The sequence below is a fragment of the Onychomys torridus genome, chromosome 8 (assembly GCF_903995425.1).
Source record: "Onychomys torridus chromosome 8, mOncTor1.1, whole genome shotgun sequence".
NCBI lineage: Eukaryota > Metazoa > Chordata > Mammalia > Rodentia > Cricetidae > Onychomys > Onychomys torridus.
The window spans coordinates 90,960,858-90,980,740 of NC_050450.1; the positions used below are offsets into that span (position 1 = coordinate 90,960,858).

The following is a 19,883-nucleotide window of genomic DNA, read 5'->3' on the forward strand; positions in this document are numbered from 1 at the left end:
ACATTCTGGTGAGAAGGGGGTTTGGTAGGAACATTTCCCTCTTTTCCTGAACACCAGTTGAGTGGGGAAGTGGGATTTGAACACAGAGATAAGGGCCAGCTTCCCACACGAGAAGCCACCAACTGACTGCCAGGCTCAGCTGAAAGGACTTGGAAGACCATCTAGCCAAGCTGACCTCAACCCATGCCCACAGAGCTGCCCAGACTCCTCCTGAGAATGGAATGGAATCCAGTCTCTGGTGATAGAGCAGCCTCGGCAATTCTGGTATAAGGCAGGGCTCAGAGCAGATCCTAGCTCTTCATTTACAGTAGTACATGAGCAGAGGAAGAAACCTGCTCAGGCTAGGTTTGAACTCACTAGATAGCTGAGGATGACCTTGAATTCCTGATCCTCACAAGTACTAGGATTGTATGTATGTACGTACATTATTTCTAGCAGCTAATTTCTTGATTATCATACTGTTTTGTTCTGCAGAAAGGGAGGAAGGGTGTTTGTGTTCAATGTCCAAGACACAGATGTAATGTGCAGGAGGCTCCTGAGGCACCAAATGAACAGCTACCCTTTTCAGTGCCCCGACCTGCATCTGTGGAAACAGCCAGACACTTTGCCTTCACAAGGAAGACTGAGGAAACAGGAATACTGCACAGGGAGGCCCTTGGCTGCTGGCTTGAAGGGGATGGGTAAGAACCAGCTGTTCCTGTCCAGCAAGCCCTTGGTGACTCACTCCCTCACCAGCTGTTGACTAAGCCCCTCTGTGCTTTGCAGCAATGTGCCAGGGACCTCTAGGACAACCCATGGAAACCACAGGTCTTGCCCTGTGGGAAAACTGGAGACAGACCAGAACAAATGAAAACAGCTGGGAGCAACAGAGTGCCAGTGGGGAGCAGGACCAGTTAGGTGATACCGGTGCTGCCCAGCCCAAAAGCCCCTTTGCACTCTAGGCTGTCCATAGATTAGGCTGTGCCAGGAAATGAGGCTAAACTAGAGCCCACTGTCCTTCCAAAGCCCAGCAAGGCAGCAAGCAAGCAAGGCTTATACCAAATTCCAATACCACTCAGACCTGTCAACAGCTCCCCTAAGCTCACATGAATAGCCACTTTTAACAACCTATGTTGCTCATCAAGCCATTATTTTCCGGAATCCACCTCATTTCCCCTGTTGAACTTCTGCTGAGGCAGAACCTCACAGCCACCCCTAATCCTGGCCAAATGTGAATCTTCTGCAAAGCTTTCAAAAAGAGATGTAGAACCCAGACTGGACACCAGCCTTAAATAGAAACCAACCAGGTAGAAGCACTGGCCAAGAGGGAAGGTTATGGGCTACATAGTGAGGCGTGGATCCCTGTCCATGAACCTGTGAAGCCACCCGTGTGCTCTCACGGAGCTACGAAGCCTGGGCCAGAGTGGAAGCGCTCTGCAGATGACCAACAATGGAGCCCAGAGGCCTTTTCTGGGCCTCAGTCTCCACCCCTGTACACAAAGGGCCCAGCACAGCATCAGATCCTGAGAGAGGCAGTGTCACAGATGATTTCTTCCTCTCCTGAAAGTAGTCAAAAATGCTCACTGGAAATCAAGAAATACCATAACCAAAAGAAGCCCCGGTTTCTCTCTTCTTAAAAAATTATATGTATAGCCAGTTGGTGGTAACACACTCCTTTAATCCCAGCACTCAGGAGGTAGAGGCAGGCGGATCACTGTGAGTTTGAGGCCAGCCTGGTCTGCATACTGAGTTCCAGGACAACTAGAACTACTTAGTGAGACCCTGTCTCAAATAAACAAAACAAAAATGACATGTAGCATATCTGTGCATGTGTAGAGGTCAGAGGACAACTTAAAGACTGATCCTCTCCTACCATGTGGGTCCTGAGGATGAACTCAGATTGTCATCCCTGGCCACAAGCACCTGTTGGCCCGAGGCCTGGCTCTCTTCCTCTGCAGGACCATAGGCTGTTCTCAGAGCTGCTTTGGCTGGAGGAAAGCTAAAGGTCCAGAGAAGGGAAATGGGAAGCTAGTGCCAGGAATTCAGCATGGGATCCACCGGCCAGGGCAGGGTCAGGAGAAAAGCAGGATGCTAATCCCAGGAGAAAGAGCCACAGCCAATGCTTCCTCCTCCCTCCCTCTTCGTGTCAGGGGAGAAACACAGATACAAAGAGAAAGGCAAGCAAAGGCTTTGAGACAGCAGTGTCTATACCCCAAATCCTCTGGAGCCTGAAGACCCAAGAGGCGGCTCTTCCTATTGTGCTCTGGAGTGGTGGGTTCTCATGGAGCTACTCCAAGGTGCCCTTCTATTGTTCCCTCTTAGGCCCCGGGAAACCAGAGAAGACAAAGGAAGAATATTTGGGGAGAAATCTCTTGGAACTTCCTCTGGTTTCTCTTTGGAAATGAGTGGGCTGCCTCACACACCTCTAGACAGAAGCCTCACTGCTGACCTAACTCCACGGGCCTACTCTACAGCCTTCACACCTGACCCAACAGTCCCATGTAACTTCTCGGAAGCTAAGATCATGACTAAAGGATCATCTGAGCATGTTAATCTTCTGCATAAACCTTCCTTGCCTTCCCCATCCCTATGGCTAGGCACAAGGTCTCTGGAGCTCCTCAGTCACTCCCTAGACATGCTGCTGCTTCTTTATTGCAAGGCCTCCAGGCATGCTGTTCCTGACAACTCTTTATCCCACACCCACTATTAACTGACCTTACCAAACAAGCAGCTCAGTCTGGAGTGGGGGTGGAGCACACAGTAGGTGATGGGGGCGGTTAAGTCACCACGGTGTCCGAGCTGCAGCCCTGTCCAGCACCAGAGGCCTGCCATAGCCTGCCAGTCCACCCACTCTGCCTCCCATGCACTCATGCTTTGTACTTTTGTTTGTGTGACTTTTTGTACATGACTTTTTTTTTTTTTTCCCCTGGAGCAAGCACTCTACCACTGAGCTAAATCCCCAACCCTACATGACTATTTGATAAAGATTTAATTATGAGTTTGTAAGTGCAAGTCCTGCAGAGGCCAGAGGCACTGGATCCCCTTAGAGCTGGAGTTACAGGCAGTTGGGTGCAGGGACCCAAACTTAGGTCCCTTATGAGTCCAAGACAAGCTCCTGAGCCATTTATCAGACCCTGTGCATGACTCTTTTGAAGTGTCACATAAAACAGTTCCACAAAGCCACAAACCACATCTAATTTGTTCCCATCTCCAGCATCTTGCACAACGTTCAATGTCTCATTTAATATGTGACCACATTAGTTAAGTTACTAATCTTTCTTTGCCTCAGTTTCTTCATATGTAATTTGGAACTAAGGGCACCTACTATTCCATGGATGGAATGTTTCTTTTGTTTGTGAGACATGGTCTTCCAATGTGGCCTAGGCTAGCCTCTAACTTGTAGGAATCCTCTTTACCCAAAACTTCTGAACATTGGATTGCAGGTGTGTACAACCATGCCCAGTTAGAGGGAGTCTCTGGTAACCACTGGAATAATGCCCAGGGAAGGAGACAGGAAACACTTGGGGTCACACTCTCCTGTAAGTAGCAAACAGAGGCTAGAATCAGTCTCTTGGTCTGCATTCTGCGTCATTTGAGCTTGGTGACCACTGTTAGCAGATCATTCCCAGAGTACGGTGGGGGTCAGAAATAGGAACAAAGAACTCAGCTGGTCCAACAGGAGGAAATGCTACTTGAATAACCACGCCTCCCCCGCAAGAGCTGAAAATACCCTATGAGGTTTCTGCTGCCCCAGCCTGCTTGCACCAGGCCAGGACCTGGCTGCTCATTAGTGAGCAGCTCACTTTTCAGGGTGTCACACTGGGTATGTCTGGCCAGCTGGCCACTTCTCTCCTTCAATTGCTTTCCAAAAGGGATGTACCCATTTTCCTCCAATGATCAATATAATCATTCATGAAAAACGAGTCATTCCTGTCTTGGGACCCAATTATTTTCTTGTAGAACCAATGACTGAAAATATATTGCTTGCCGGTTAACTATTAAGTGCTATTTTTATACACTTTCCCCGCTCCTGACCGGTCATTATTGGTGAGGGTTTGTTGTTTAAACCTGGGGTTCAAGTTCTCCTTTCTGTGAGGTCTATTGAGCCACAGCTTCCTCTGAGCAGCTGCCTATGACTTGGAGGGAGTGTCAAGAGAGGGGTCAACCTTTCCTTCTGCCCAGGGCCAACACCAAGTGAAGGGAGGAAAAGGTCTCTTCTGAGCACACCAGCACTCCAAGGAGCAGCTATGGATGGGCAGGGTGTGCATGGACCGGACTGCTATGCAGACATTAATGCAGAAAATGGGGCATGGGGAGGGCCCATCCCAAAAGGCTCTGAAATCAGAAGGACCTTGGGAACTCAGCTCAGTCCCTTGCTATTTGGCCTTGGGCAATTTCCTTCAGCATTCAGAACTTCCCTTTAATTGAGTGAAAAACAGGATTAGTTATGACTTCTCACAAGAGTCTGGTCAGAATTAGATGAGAGGACAGAGGTCATGGCCAACCTGTCTTCCCCAATTCAGAGTGTGATGTCACAGTTACTGAAACCTCCTATCTTCCCACTGGTTTGGGCTACACAGCAAGTCTCCAGAAGGGAGGGAGGGAGGAAAAATGGAGACGGGAGGGAGTGTCACAGATGAGTGTGGAAGTGGTATGACAACTTTTGGGAGTGGGTCTCTCTTGTCACCATGGACTCCTGGGATCAAACTTGCTGGTCCAGCGTCAGCTCAGATCAGCCCTCAAAACTCCCCCAGGAACTCCTGTCTCACTCCAGGGTAAGTCGAGGCCTTGAAAAGTCCTTCACAGGCCTCATGGGCACAGGATGCTCCCTCCCACCACGGTTCCCCATCAACCCCCATCTAAGTAATCCCCTGCTGGTCACAGAGCTACTTGACCATGCTGAGCACACTGATCCTCTGCAGCTCGCAGTAGAGAAATGCACTCCTCCAGGTGAGAAGGTGCAGTGTGGGTCACAGGGCGTGACTGTCAATCAAGCCAGAGTCTGATAATCCGGGGAAATCCTGGGTAGGGGAACCAACTCCTCAGACTGACCTCTGAGCACACATTTGCACATGCACCCTAACTCACACAGACCTTATAAATAAAGATTCTAAAAAAGAATGCGCTCCCCACTAAATTCCTCTCTGCCTCACTGTCATCTAAGCGATACTCAAGAATATAAAACGGGTTGGGGATTTAGCTCAGTGGTAGAGTGCTTGCCTAGCAAGCACAAGGCCCTGGGTTCAGTCCTCAGCTCTGGGGGTGGGGGGAGGGAAGAATATAAAACAGCACCCTGCATGCCGGGTGGTGGTGGCACACTCCTGTAATCCCAGCACTCAGGAGGCAGAGGCAGGTGGATCTCTGAGTTTGAGGCCAGCCTGGTCTACAAAGTGAGTTCCAGGACAGGCTCTAAAACTACAGAGAAACCCCATCTCGAGAAACAAAAACAAAAACAAGAAAAAAAAGCACCCTGCTTTGCTCTGTGGTCTGCTTCCCTGCTCTTCACAGCCAACACACTATACGCCTATGTTTACCGTAACCTGCCTCACACCTAGAACTCAGTCACCTACACTGAAGCTACAGGTAACAACCCACCTACTGAAGTGTAACTCAATGTGATGGTGACAGAATTTGGCAGCAGTAAAGGATTACGAATGTGCAATGATCAACATGAATAAAAATGAATCCAAGGCGCTTCCTCTAGTGCTCACCCAAACTGTAGCACAGAACTTCATTGCACCCCTGGTCCTGAACATCCAACATACACTCACCTCACATGCACAGTACAAAGTACTAAGAAGCAGTATCTGCACACCTGGGTTAGTGTATGCTATTAACCGCAATATTCTTTGTTTGTTTTTGTTTTTCTTGACAGGGTTTCTCTCTGTAGCCCAGGCTGGCCTTGAACTCAGAGATCCTCCTGCGTCTGCCTCCTGAGTACCAGGATTAAAAGCATGCGCCACCGCCGCCTGGCTTGAATAACCATGTTCTTACTATACACACACAGAATGATGGTCTTACAGAAAGTAGTGGAGGGCTGGTGGTTCAGCTCAGTTAGCAGAGTGCTTGCCTAGCATGCCCAGAGGGATGGGTGCTATCACAGCACAGCATAACCCAGGTTTGGTGGCTCACCCCTGTAATCCCAGAACTAAAAGGTAGGGAGATGGAGGCAGGGAGGTCAGTTGTTCAAAGTTGGGCCAGCAAAAATGGCTTAGTGTCAAGGCACCTGCTGCCAAGCTTGATGACCTTGGTTCTATCTCCAGGACCTACAAGATGGAGGGAGAGCCGCCTCTGGCATTTATCTTCTGACCCGCCTCAAAACAAATTAATGATAACTCTGAAAAACACCGGAAATCTTCTACACCCTGCAGGCATTTCATGTTTTTAGCCAAAATTTAAGTTTTTTATTGGATTCATATATTTTGTGTTTGCATGCCACATGCCTTGGTGTCCACAGAGGTCAGAAGGCATTAGATTCTAGGGAGCTGGAATCACATATGCCTGTGAACCTCCCTGAGGGTGCTATGAATCAAACCTGAATCCTCTGCAAGGGCCACAAGTATTCCTAACTGCTGAGCCATCTCTCTGCCAAGATTTAATAAGTTTAAAACTATAAGAAAAAAAAAAAGGAAAAAAAAAAACCCTATCTATTGGGGGAGGGGAGCAGTTGAGAGCAAACTCTGGCTGTCAGGCTTGGCAACAAGCACCTTTGTCAGCTGGGCTATCTCAATGGCCTCCAAGGTTTAAATTTTTGTCAAAAAATAAACAGTCGTATCTATCTCATTAGTATACAAATTTGCCTTCATCTTCAACAAATGGTAAAATTGTATGTATACCAAGGAACTGCTTTAAAATAAACTTTTGGTTTCATGTGTACAAGTGTTTTGCCTGCATGTATATATGTACGTATGCACGCCTGAAGCTCTCAGAGGCCAGAAGAGGGCATTGGCTCTGCCGGAACCAGAGTTACAAACACGTCAAGCTGCCTGATGTGTGCTCTGGGAACCAAAGCCATCTACTCTGCAAAGTTATCACTTGATCCTAACTGCAGAGCCGTCTTTGCGGCTCCTGGCTCTGCTGTTGTTTTAACAGGGAATCCGGAGATGACCTAGGACACCGTTCAATGGACCCGCCTCGTCTGCTTACCAGACTTATCTTCAACCCCCCACTATCTCCTCAGACCTATCCTCACACTGCTGCCACTCAAAATCAGTATCTTCCCACTAGAAACCCGCTGTTGCCCAGGAAATGTTTACATTTTATGGTGTGTGAGTGTGTTCACACCTGCAGCAGCACACATGTGGAGGTTGTATGACCACTGACGAAAGCCTGCTTCCTCCTTGCACCATGTGGACCCCGAGACTGAACTAGGGTTGCTAGACTCAACAGCAGACACTTTTACCCACTAAGCCATCTCTCCAATCCTCATTTTAACATGTATTTCCCTTTTCTGTGTATACTCTGTAAGTATAATATGCCATGTATACAGATTCCCAAGGAGAACAAAAGGTGTCTGAACTGTCCAATGTGGGTGTGGGGACCAAACTTGGATCCCCCGGAAGAGCAGTAAGCACTCTGAACTGCTTGGTTCTCTCCCACCCACCCCCTCTTTTTTCATTTGAAATGTTGCCATTTATTAAAGATGTGAACAAATGTGTATGCTAAGGAGATTGGCATGCTTGCTTGCTTTTGCATAAATGATTAATCTTGGCTGATACGCAGGACATGAGCATCATTTCCCCAAGTCGACTGATTTTAGGACCATTGATGCTAAACTAGGTGCGACAGCGCACACTGAAATCCCAGAACACATGACAGGTAGGAAAAGTGTGAAGCTAGCAAGGGAAAACAAGACCAAATAAACTATCAATGCTGAAACTACCAACTGCTTCCCATCAACGCACAGCACAAAATGGCAGGAGTATGCATAACATCAGTTTATTTTTTGATTTTTTTGAGATAGGATCTCACTATGTAGTCCTGGCTGTCTTGGAACTTACTATGTAAACCAGGCTTCAAACTCAGAGATCTACCTGCCTCTGTGTCTTGAGCACTGGGATTAAAGGCCTGCAACACCAGGCCTGGCCAGTTTTCTCTTCTTCTTTTTCTTCTTTCTTTTTTTTAAGTGCTTTTTTGAGACAGGGTTTCTCTGCATAACAGCCATGGCTGTCCTGGAACTCACTTTGTAGACCAGGCTGGCCTTGCACTCACAGAGAAGCACCTGCCTCTGCCTCCCAAAAGCTGGGACTAAAACTGTGGGCCACCACTGCCCCTTCCCCTCTCTCACTCTCTCTCTTTAAGGTCATTTTAGAAGTTTTTGGAAATTGAACTTAAAAATCTGTAATTCATGTTCCAGAGGCTCCGATGCTGTCTTCTGACTTCCTCAGGACCCAGGCACATACTTGGTGCACAGATGTACATGCAGACAAAACATTCATACACATAAAGTATCTAAATCTAAAAAAAAAAAAGGAATTCATTTGTGTTATATGTGGTGTATGCACGTGCAGAGGCCAGAGGACGTCAGAACCTGGCTTAGCATGCTGTTTTATCCCTGTTCGGGGTCTCACTAAACCCGGAGCTAGGCACAAGCCCCAATAACAATCCTCCTGCTGTGTTTCCGTGTCCCTGCCTCCAGCACGGGGCTTCCAGCTATGCCCAGCTGGGGATTCAAACTCAGGTCCTCAGGCTTGCACATAAATGCTTTCCCCCTGAGCCATCCACCCAGCCCTGGAAATCGAATGGCAAAGAAAATAGTTTATGGACCATAAGTAGAGCTCATAAACCCAATATAGTTTGTAGGATTAAAATTTGAAAAAAAAATTCTAAAACTGTGTTCAAGGACTTCAGATGTTCAATTATCACTCTTACAATTAAAATTTTGGGAAAGTTATTTTCAATATAAAATCATCTATAGTTATAAAGATTTCTAAATACTCATTTTCCACTCTGTTCTTCCATGTTAAGTTTTAAAGTAAACTTTGCATTTTATCTTATTAGATGTTACACTTTCCTCTTTGAGGAGACATACTTAAACCACTGAGTTCTTTGATAATATCTGAGAAGTAAGTTTTGAAGGCCTAAGTCATTATGAAAATGGTTAACAAAATCATCTCTCTTCTCAGTCCAAACTACAGCTTCTTCTTTCTGCTCAAACTTCACCCCGAAAGCTACCTGAAGTCTGCAGAGAGTAATAAGCTTTGTAATCAGTCCGTGTCTTTGCAAAGGTCTGCACACAAATGGTCACTGAAGGCATAGCTTTTGATGAAGTTAATGTCTTCTGTAGGGTATGTTAATATGATGAGGTTTTGTTTTGTTGTTGTTTTAGCTCCAGGTGCCTACGGGAACACAAAGTGAATCAGTCACGGTGTTCACTGCCACCAGCCTGAACTTCTGCTATGAATCCAAAATCCCCCATCAGTTGATCTGCACCACCTGTACGGGCACCAAGGCAATCTTTTTTGACTTTAAACCTTCATTTGTGGTAAATACACTGACTTTTTGTTGTTCTTGTTTTGTTTCTCGAGACAGGGTTTCTCTGTATAGTTTTGGTGCCCATCCTGCATCTCACTTTGTAGGCCTGGCTGTGCCTCCTGAGTGCTGGGATTAAAGGTATACACTGCCACCAGTGGGTAATACATCCACCCCCCCCAACCCCCCCGGACCTGAGGACCAAACTCAGGGCCTTGCGCTTGCTAGGCAAGCACTCTACCACTGAGCTAAATCCCCAACCCAATACATCGACTTTTAAGATAATAGTTTCCCCTCTTGTGTGACCTTCTAAGTAGGACAAAGCAGAGACTCTCTGTGTTTCCTTTATAATCATATCTCACATAAAGAAAACACCAGTGCATTACCTAACTGAACCACAGTTTGGGGCTACCCTGGAGCCTGGGGAATGAACCTCTGAAGTTGGTCATTACTAATTTCAGACATTCTTTTGGAAACAGCATTGTTTGACCAGAGCATTTCACAAATTCCATCCCCACGAACTATTCCTGCCTTTTTAATACAAGCAGGTAGCTGGGCACAGTGGCTCATGTCTAATCCTGCTGCTAGGAAAGCTCGGGTGAGAGAATCCTCAAACCAGCCTGAGCAACAAAATCCCTTCTCAACCAGTCAATAAATAAAACAGCAGCAGGCAACAGGACATCTTCTACCATCTACAGCATTTAGTTTTCCCAATTAAATCACAAGTTTAAGATGCAAAAACAGTAATGGATTTCTTTCTTTTCTTCTTTCCCCAGACAGGGTTTCTCTATGCAGTCCTGAATGTCTTGGATCTCTCTGTAGGCCAGGCTGGCCTTGAACACAGAGTGCCACCTGCCTCTGCCTCCCAAGTGTAAGTAAAGGCGTGGGTCACCAAGCCCTGCCTAATGTTAACAAATTTCAAAAAAAAAAAAAACAAAACCAAAAAACCAAAAAACCAAAAAAAACCCTTATGTTCTTTCAAAGTATATTTTTAATTAAACCTTTATAAAAGTTGTTCAACAGCTGGAGAGATGGCCCAGTGGTTAAGAGCACTGGTTGTACTGAGTTGAAATCCCAGCATCCACATGGTGCTTCACAATCATCTGTAACTCCAGTTCCAAGGGCTCTGATGACCTCTTCTGACCTCCATGGACACTAGGCACACTTACGGTGCACAAACACTCATTCAGGCAAAAAACTTACACTTAAAAAAAAATTATTGGACTGGAGATATAGTTCAGTGATAGCATATTCTTGGCCAACAAACATTAGGCCCTCCCTGGAAACAGAGCAAATGTCTTGTTATTTGGTCTTTGAGATAAGGTCTCATGCAGCCAAACTGACCTCCGCCTGGCTACATATTTCAGAGTCATCCTGAATGCCTCCTTCTACCTCTACCTTGCAAGCGCTGGGACTATACATTTGGACTATGGCCCTTGGCTTAATTTAAAAACTTGATATTCACATGTACGTACGTACATATGGAGTGATAATGGTTGAGATTATAACAATGTGTCATGGATGTGTTTGGAACCCCAGCACTTTAGAGATAGAAGGAGAATGAAGATCAGGAGTCCACGGCCATCCTCAACTACTACACTGCTAACTGTTGGAAGCCACGTGGGCAGGAGACCCATGTCTCAGAAAGCACCTATAATTCAGGAGGTAGAAGCTGAAGGTTCAGGCCAGTTTTGGCTACTGAGTGAGTTCAAAGCCACATAAAATCCTGTTATAAAACACCAAAATAAATAAATTTAAAAAATTTTTTCCTCTCTCTCCTCTTGAGACAGGTCTCCTATGTAATCCTGGGTAGGCCTGTAACTCAGAGATCTCCCTGCCTCTGCCTCCCAAGTCCTTAGATTAAAGGTGTGCTCCACCATGCCTGGTAAGATAAAACATTCTAACATAACCTTATCAAAGATATACTTATTTAACACATGATGATATAGTCAAAGTCTGTTTTCCATAACTAAATCACTGCTTCTGATAACACAGAAGACTGTTGTTTGCGTACAAGCAAGTGTCCATTCTGTGCTGGGAATCAAGACTGTGGTGAGGTCAAAGGTGCAATTCTGACAAACACTGCCAGAAATACCTAAAAGTTATTCGGTGCTGGATTCTGAATTATTGGTTGTTGCACAATCATAATTACACTGTTGCCATATTTAGCAGCTCTCACATTCATTAACCCGACTCTGTATGGGGTCAGCACCCAATTTAACAAGCTGTGGGCTAAAACATACAGAAAACCCAAAATGTAAACATTCAAAACTACAATGTATCACCTTTAAAAGTGAAACACAATGGTTAAGTGTAACCAGTTAATAATTTCCCTGTAATCCAGGATGATCACAGTAGTTGTAAAAATTTTTTTTTTCCATCCCAGAGCTGAGGACCGAACTCAGGGCCTTGCCCTTGCTAGGCAAGCGCTCTACCACTCACTGAGCTAAATCCCCAAGCCCTTGGTCCTCAATTTTTTTAACGTATGTATTTAAATTTTTATCTGAGGCCAAAGGTCTTGCTTTATGTAGCCCATGCTGGCCTGGATGCTCCTGTGAGGACCTTAACTAGTGGATGGGTGGGAGATTCACTCTGTTCCCAGATCTAAGAAAATTAGAAAACCAACTAGTCCAGCTTCTCTGAGGAGGGAAGCCATGATAAACAAGATCTGAAAATCAGATGGTAGATGCAAAACACCATCCACCACCGATCTTGAGATGAGATGGGTTTCATCCCTATTTTTCAGATGAGCAAACTGAGTGTAGTGGGGGTAGGCAAGGCAAGGAAGGCCATACTATTGGAAATGATAGAGGTTGTATTAGAAAAGGGGCAGAGATTAGATTCAAAAATCAAAACTGTGTTCGACCCCATGGCTCTGAAGCGCGGAGGCTTTAGCCAGAACCTCGGATTTTCCATCCCTTTCCAGTTGTAAACGCTTTCCTTCCTCGGTTTCCACGGCTGTACAGGGGAAATAACACTTGATTTCACAGGTTTGTTGTCAAGATGATGGTAAACGCGCGCTTGTTTTGCCCCAGGGTCAGTTACAAGTATGTGCTTTTTAAAAAAAAAAAAAAAGGCGCGCACAATGCGCCAAACTCCGCGGCAGGATCCCGCGCTCCGGCGGTGGTCCCGCGCAGACCAGGCCCCCAGCCCCGCGCCGCGCCGCCGGAGGAAACAAAGCGAGCGCTCGCGGCTGCCACCCGGCCCGGCCCGCCCCCTTCCCGGGGCTGGCGGCTTCCCTTCGCACGCGCCGCTACCTACCGGGGCTCCGACTCGGCCTCAGCCTCGGCCGCTAGCCCAATCTCCGCGACGATTACTGGCTGGCTCGCTGCACACGGGCGGGATGCGTGAGCGTGCGCGCGGACCGGACGTGCAGCCAGCGGAAGGGGCGGGGCCGGAAGGCGGGGCCGAGCACCAGCCGCTTGCAAGGGAGGAGGTGGGCGTGGTCCGTGCCCAGTCCACTTTTAACTATTTTCATTGAAGGCCTGTGGAGGTGTCCTTCCCGGCACAATTTCTATCACCTGTTTGTTTTTCCCCTAGAGCAGTGAGTACGAACCTTACATTCCAATAACAAATCGGTCAGAGAAAAGTATTAACCATGAATTCGTATTAGTAACCATGGTAGCTACAGCAGTTAACAGGGCACTTTTTATCAATTTTTTTTGTTTTTTCGAGACAGGGTTTCTCTATAGCTTTGCGCTTTTCTTGGATCTCGCTCTGTAGACCAGACTGGCCTCGAACTCACTGAGATCCGCCTGGCTCTGCCTCCCGAGTGCTGGGATTAAAGGCGTGCGCCACCACTGCCCAGCTATCCACCAGATCTTAAGAGCCTCAGAGTCCTTACGGTGGATACTGTCATTTATCTCATTTTACACAAGAACTATTTTGATATTTTGAAGTTAATTTATCCGCTCAAAGTTATTTGATTGCTGGCCCATATTTTGTCCATACCTCATCTAAATTCCTCAAGAAGAGGAGGATAATCACTACTGTGCCGTGTTGCTGAAAGAATTGGAAATAATAAGTACCTAATGAAGAGCACAGGTAGTAGGTGGTCCTTAATGACGCCCATCCTGCTTCACTTCCCTTTTCCTGAACTGTATCCTTGCCCACTAATTAAATGTAGGAACCATGTTTCTTTGCCACTAAGAAGGGCATTCTCAGTGCCTTTCGCAGTAAGGAGCCAATATATTGAAGAATGAAGTAATTTGACATTTTTACTTTTGTCATTACAAGAAACAGCTCTCAACTCAATAAAAGACAAGGTTTTATTCTGGAACATATATGAGTAACCATGGTCCAGGAACAGATTTAGATTATCCCAAATTCCATGTTCCAATATGGAAGCAGTTTCATGAAGCTTTATACTTTCACAGGACAAAGATAGTCACAAATCAAAGCAAGTTTAATTTTTTTTTTTGAGCCGAGGATTGAACCCAGGGCCTTGTGCTTGCTAGGCAAGTGCTCTACCACTGAGCTAAATCCTGAACCCCTCAAGGCAAGTTTAAAAAGCATAGGTGACTGTATCATATCAGAGAGGTGGTTAGAGCAAGGTGTGGGAAATTTTTCTATAGGCCTAAGATGCTATCTGATGATATTCTTAGCTTTTGAGTCAGTGGAAGCTAGTGGTCTGCTAAGTTAAAAGATTCCAAAAGTGCTTTTATTGGGTTTTTGTTTTGTTTTGTTTTTTAATTGTTTTGTTTTTATTTTTTATTTATTTTTTGGTTTTTTGGTTTGGTTTTGGTTTTTCCAGACAGGGTTTCTCTGTGTAGCTTTGCGCCTTTCCTGGAACTCACTTTGGAGACCAGGCTGGCCTCGAACTCACAGAGATCCACCTGGCTCTGCCTCCCGAGTGCTGGGATTAAAGGTGTGTGCCCACCACAGCCTGGCTCCGAAAGGTTTATCTATTCTATTAGTTGAAAACTATTAGGTCAGACATAGTGGTGGATAAGGAATGGATATTCCAGAGGGTAGAACTAGCCCCAAACAAGGTAATTAGCCTCTGGACCTGGACTGTTACAATCTCTCCATAGTACTCAGTTCTAAACAATAGTCTCTGCAGACACATTTTCTTTCAAAAACGTTCTCATTCACAGTTCCCCCTGTTGGACAGGCATTACATTTTGTGAATGCAGGGGATACATATTATTTATTCAGTATTAAAAGGTCCCTGGTAGCTAGGAAGGCTCACTCCAAGGATCGGATGTCAACAAGGGCCTGAGTAGTGGGCAGGACAGCAGTCTTCAGAAGAGGAGCCTCTAGTAAAGCTAGTAGGAAACAAACTCCTGGATCGTGTCAAAACACCAGCCATCATGATCTGCACCTGACTTTTTCTTTTCTTGCACCCTTCGTATTTGACATAATATTTATATGTGACATATAATAGGACTTATATATCTAAAATTAAAATAATCAAGAATATAGTCTGGCCTAATGAAAGAAGCAGATCAAGAAAAGGCATTGTGGGCTGGAGAGATGGCTCAGAGGTTAAGAACACTGACTGCTCTTCCAGAGGTCCTGAGTTCAATTCCCAGCAACCACATGGTGGCTCACAACCATCTGTAATGAGATCTGGTGCCCTCTTCTATATACATAATAAATAAATAAATCTAAAAAAAGAAAAGAAAAAAGAAAAGGCATTGTAATCCCAGCACTCGGGAGGCAGAGGCAGAGGCAGGTGGATCTCTGTGAGTTCGGCCTGGTCTACAAAGCGAGTTCCAGGACAACCTCTAAAGCTACAGAGAAACCCTGTCTTGAAAAACCAAAAGAGAAAAAGAAAGAAAGAAAGAAAGAAAGAAAGAAAGAAAGAAAGGAAGGAAGGAAGGAAGGAAGGAAGGAAGAAAAAAAGAAAAGAAAGAAAGAAAAGGCATCCAGCTGGGTGGTGGTGGCACACACCTTTAATCTCAGCACTCGGAAGGCAGAGGCAGGTGGATCTCTGTGAGTTCGAGGCCAGCCTGGTCTACAGAGCAAGATCCAGGACAGGCTCCAAAGCTACACAGAGAAATCCTGTCTCAGAAAAAGAAAAAGAAACGGCATCCTAACCAACCAACCAAAAATTCCTCTGCATGTGACATCATACTCCTTAACCATATTGATACATTTCCCCTCTGTGTCTACAGTCACTTGTACTTTATAGTACATTGTACTTGGTGTCCAGAGCACCTGAAACAGTAAATGGACAGTTATATTACAAAAGAAATCAGGTAACTACACAGTATCATTCTGAATTCTTCCAAGCAGAATTGATCTTTTCCAATGTACCAACTATAATTTATGGCAGGGACAGAGACAAGAGGCTGTTGAAGCTGGTCAAGGTGGCACACGCCTTTATTCCCAGCATTTGGGAGGCAGAGGCAGGTGGATCTCTGGGAGTTTAAGGCCAGCCTGGTCTTACATAGAGAGTGTAGTGGGTAGCTATTCCAGCTTTGATCTGGAAGCTCCAACCCCACCATTGAGGCTTCGGTAACGGTCACATCTACAAGGTGGGGCTGAGAGAGGACACTGAAGACCCGGGTTCCAGATACGCGGGCTCTCTTAGTTCCTGGACCCTGGACACTGGAGGTAGACCAAGCAGAGTTCTCCAGATAACACTGCCAGACTGCGCCACGCCTTTCCCAGACTCTGTAAACTATCTATTCATTTGTAAGTTACCCCACAAAATAAACCTCCCTTTTAACTACGTGGAGTGGCCTTAATAATTTTACCAATAAGAGAGTTCCAGGACAGCCAGAGCTACATAGTGAGCTGGTCTTAAGTTACAAACTCCATTTATTATTTCTCATAATTGGAGTTTTGTAGCCACCAAGCTAACAAGAAGCCTGCCATAGGCCATGCAATTGGTAATTAACATAAACCTCTGAGTAATTATTTTATAAGCAGCTGTGGGACTGCAGGCCAGGCAGGACTGGAGAAATCTTCCAACTACAGAGTTTTGTTAGATTTCCACAGATCATTAGTCTGGCGTCTGAGAGAAGAAGTGTTGGCTATAGCTCCTCCACTGGCTACCTACCTCTGTAGTACCATTGTCAAGAATTCTTGTTGAGTTCAAGTACAGGCTTTCCCACCTCTTAGTGGAAATAGTCCTCTATAGTTTCTCTAGTGTTTTTAATCCTTTCCCATAACACTTAATTTCCTTTACAACAGTGGTCCTCAACCTGTGGGTCACAACCCCTTTAGGGGGTCACATGTCAGATATCCTACAAATCAGATATTTACATTATGATTCATAATGGTAGCAAAATTACAGTTATAGAGTAACAATGAAATAATTGTGTTTGGGGGTCACCACAGCATTTGGAACTGTTTTAAAGGGTCAAAGCATAGGAAGGCTGAGCGCCACTGCTCTAGAAGGGTTTCTGTTTCCTTTTCCTGAAATAGCATTCCTTCTATATGTCCTGTTTTGAAAGTGAGTCCTAGAGGCTGGAGAGATAGCTCAGAGGTTGGGAGAACTGGTTGCTCTTCCAGAGGACCTGGGTTCAATTCCCAGCACCCAAATGGCTGCTCACAGTTGTCTGTAACTCCAGTTCCAGTGGATCTGACACCCTTACAGACATACATGCAGGCAAAACACCAGTGCACACAAAATTAATTAATTAAAAAAAAAAAAAGAGGGGTTGGGGATTTAGCTCAGTAGTAGAGCGCATGCCTAGCAAGCGGAAGGCCCTGGGTTCGGTCCTCAGCTCTGAAAAAAAAAAAAAAAAAAAAAAAAAGAGAGTCCTTTTCTAAGGTGTGCTTGCTAGTTTTATGTGCAGGCTTGAGTCATCTGAGAGGAGAGAACCTCAGTTGAAAAATATGCCTCTATAAGATCAGGCTGCTGGGAGGTGGTGACACACACCTTTAAACCCAGTACTCAGGAAGCAGAGGCAGGTGGATCTAGGTGAGTTTGAGGCCAGCCTGGTTTACAGAGCGAGATCTAAGACAGCCAGGGCTATGTAGAGAAACCCGGTCTCCAAAAATCAAAAACCAAAAAACAAAAAAAAAAAAGATCAGGTTGTAAGCAGACAAGCCTGCAGGGCATTTTCTTAATTAATGTGGGGGGGCGTTTTGGGTGAGACCACCCCTGGGGTCTATAAGAAAGCAAGCTGAGCAAGTCATGAGGAGCAAGGCAGTAAGCAGCACTCCTCTGTGGCCTCTGCTCCTGCCTCCAGGTTCCTGTCCTGCTTGAGTTCCCTCCGTGGACTGTGATTCAGAATTTGTAGGCCAAATAAACCCTTTCTTCCCCATGTTGTTCTTGGCCGTGGTGGCCCACTGCAATGGCAGAAAAGTACCTAGTACATAGGAATCTCTTTCTTCATTTGCAGTGGGTCAGCTTGACCTAGAACTCCTAGTCCAGCACCTGCACTGGTGCTGGAAAGGTCTCTTTTGGCTTTAGCATTTGGCCAATCTGGATTAATCCACTGTGAATGTTGCCATTGCAGACCAATAGCTTTTGAACAATCTAGATAAAAAGAGTCAACCTCAAATCTCTGAGTATCTCATACACAAGTCAACAAAGTAAAGGTTACTCCTAGGCAGAAGTCTGAGTGTGCCATAGGGCAGGCACCCAGAGCCTTCCAGTCCTGAAGGTAGTATTTACATCATCTGGAATTTGAGTCCAAGTTACTCCAAGGAAGTGAAGTTCATGTGGGTGGCAGGTACTACTGTGGGGTATCTAGCCACACTTACAGGGCGAGTGATCATCACAACAGGTTATACTGTGACAGGAAACACAGGCAATAGACTAGCCATTACATCTAAGAATTCTCACTCACACTTTGTTATCAGAATGTAAGGCTCATGCTCACTGCTTTATGGAAAAAAAACAGGTGACAGAAATTAATGCCAGGAAGTAGATTTACACGGCAGCTTTAAGAGAAATAGAGGAAACTTTTGTGCCTCAATTATCTTTGGGGAGGGGCAAGAGGGCTTCTGTAGGACAAAGGGGCTCCAGATGGGCTGGAAGTCTGCATGCTGTGTACAATCTTTTGATCCTTGGCCCTTGCTTCTTCACCTGTCCTTGGAAAGTTTAGTACACTGACTAGAATCTGGGACCGAGACCTGAGTCAGCATCTGGAGTTTCCAAGTCAGTTCCTGTGAGTTGGGGAGAAAAGGCCAGAATCTAGAAGAGCATGCAAGAGGAATGCTCTTAGCTGAGGCAGAAGGATCAAGAGTTCCTAGACCAGCTTCAGCTCCACAGTAAGCTGAGGCCATCAGGCTAGTTTGGGTCACATGGGACTCTGTCTCAAAGGAACATATACCAAAGGGGAGGGGGAATGCCAGCTACTCGGGAACCTGAGGCAGGAGAAGCAAAAGGCCAAGGCCTGCCTGGGCTAGAGTTCAGAGCCAACCTGAGTAAGTTACAGACTCTGTCTCAAATAAATGTTTTAAAGGGCTAAGGATGTAGCTAGTAGCCTAGAGTCCCAATGTCAATCCCCAGTACAAATAAATAAAATATATAAATTAGGGAGTGGGAAAAAAGTTTGTGACTGCTGATAAAATCCCAGTTCCTAGAACTTTCTCCTTGCCTTCTACGGTCAAGGATACTTATGATGTGTCTCCAAATGAATGGTGTCTGTCTTCTAGCGATTCCCAACAGAGTTGCTATATAGCCTAGACTAGCCTTGAACTTGCAAATAGAATTCATTGTATAACCCAATGGCCCTGTGCTAACATATCCTGACAGTGTTAGAGCTCCTGAATAATGGACATCCCCTACTGTCTAGACTTAGACATGTCCTGCCCAGTGCCTTAGAACTCACTCTCTCTCAAATTAAAAAAAAAAAAAAATTAACAAATTCAAAGGTAATTTTCTTTAAATATTTGTGTGTGTGCGTGCGTGTGTGCGTGCGTGCGTGGTGCCTCTTGGAGGCCAGACTGAGACATCTGGTGTCCTGCTCATCAAGAGCCACCTTTTCCCTTTGGACAGTTTCTTTACTATGCACCTCAGTGCTGGGGTTACAGGTGCATGCAGCCACGCCGGTCCTCATATCCACGGGGCCATCTCCTCAGCCCCAACTTTGTTTTTCTTTTTTAAAATTTATTTACTTTTATTTTATGTGCATTGGTGTTTTGCCTTCAGGTCAGATCTTTGAGTTACAGACAGTTGTTAGCTGCCATGTGGGTACTGGGATTTGAACCCGGGTCCTTTGGGAGAGCAGTCAGTGCCCTTAACCACTGAGCCATCTTTCTAGCCCCCAGCCCCAACTTTTGTAGTTATGAGCTGATGCCATCAAGAACTCTTTCGACTCAGTTATTCTTCATTATTCAAGAAAGCGACAATAAACCCTAAGTGGCCCCAGCTGCTTAGACAATGATCTCATTTCATCCTGACTTGTCTTAGTCCCCTCTGGCCCTTAGCATCTATCCTAGCTTCCAGCTTTGTTTGAAGAACAGCCCTGTGAGTCCACCAGCAATGACTCCTTTGACTTCTACTTCCTCAAACTAAATTTACTTTT

General features: G+C 45.6%; 1 protein-coding gene across 2 annotated transcripts in view; it reads right to left on the reverse strand.

The window, feature by feature from the left end:
- The window catches only part of Dcakd (dephospho-CoA kinase domain containing), a 34,572-nt gene that overhangs the window by 8,916 nt on the left and 5,773 nt on the right, over window positions 1–19,883 (reverse strand). The window contains exon 1 of one of the 2 annotated variants that reach the window (XM_036197955.1): window positions 12,712–12,815. The exons of the other annotated variant lie outside the window; for it this stretch is intronic. The gene's annotated coding sequence lies outside the window, so the exon portion shown is untranslated. Of the gene's footprint in view, window positions 1–12,711; window positions 12,816–19,883 lie in introns of those variants that run through there. 2 annotated transcript variants of the gene reach the window in all.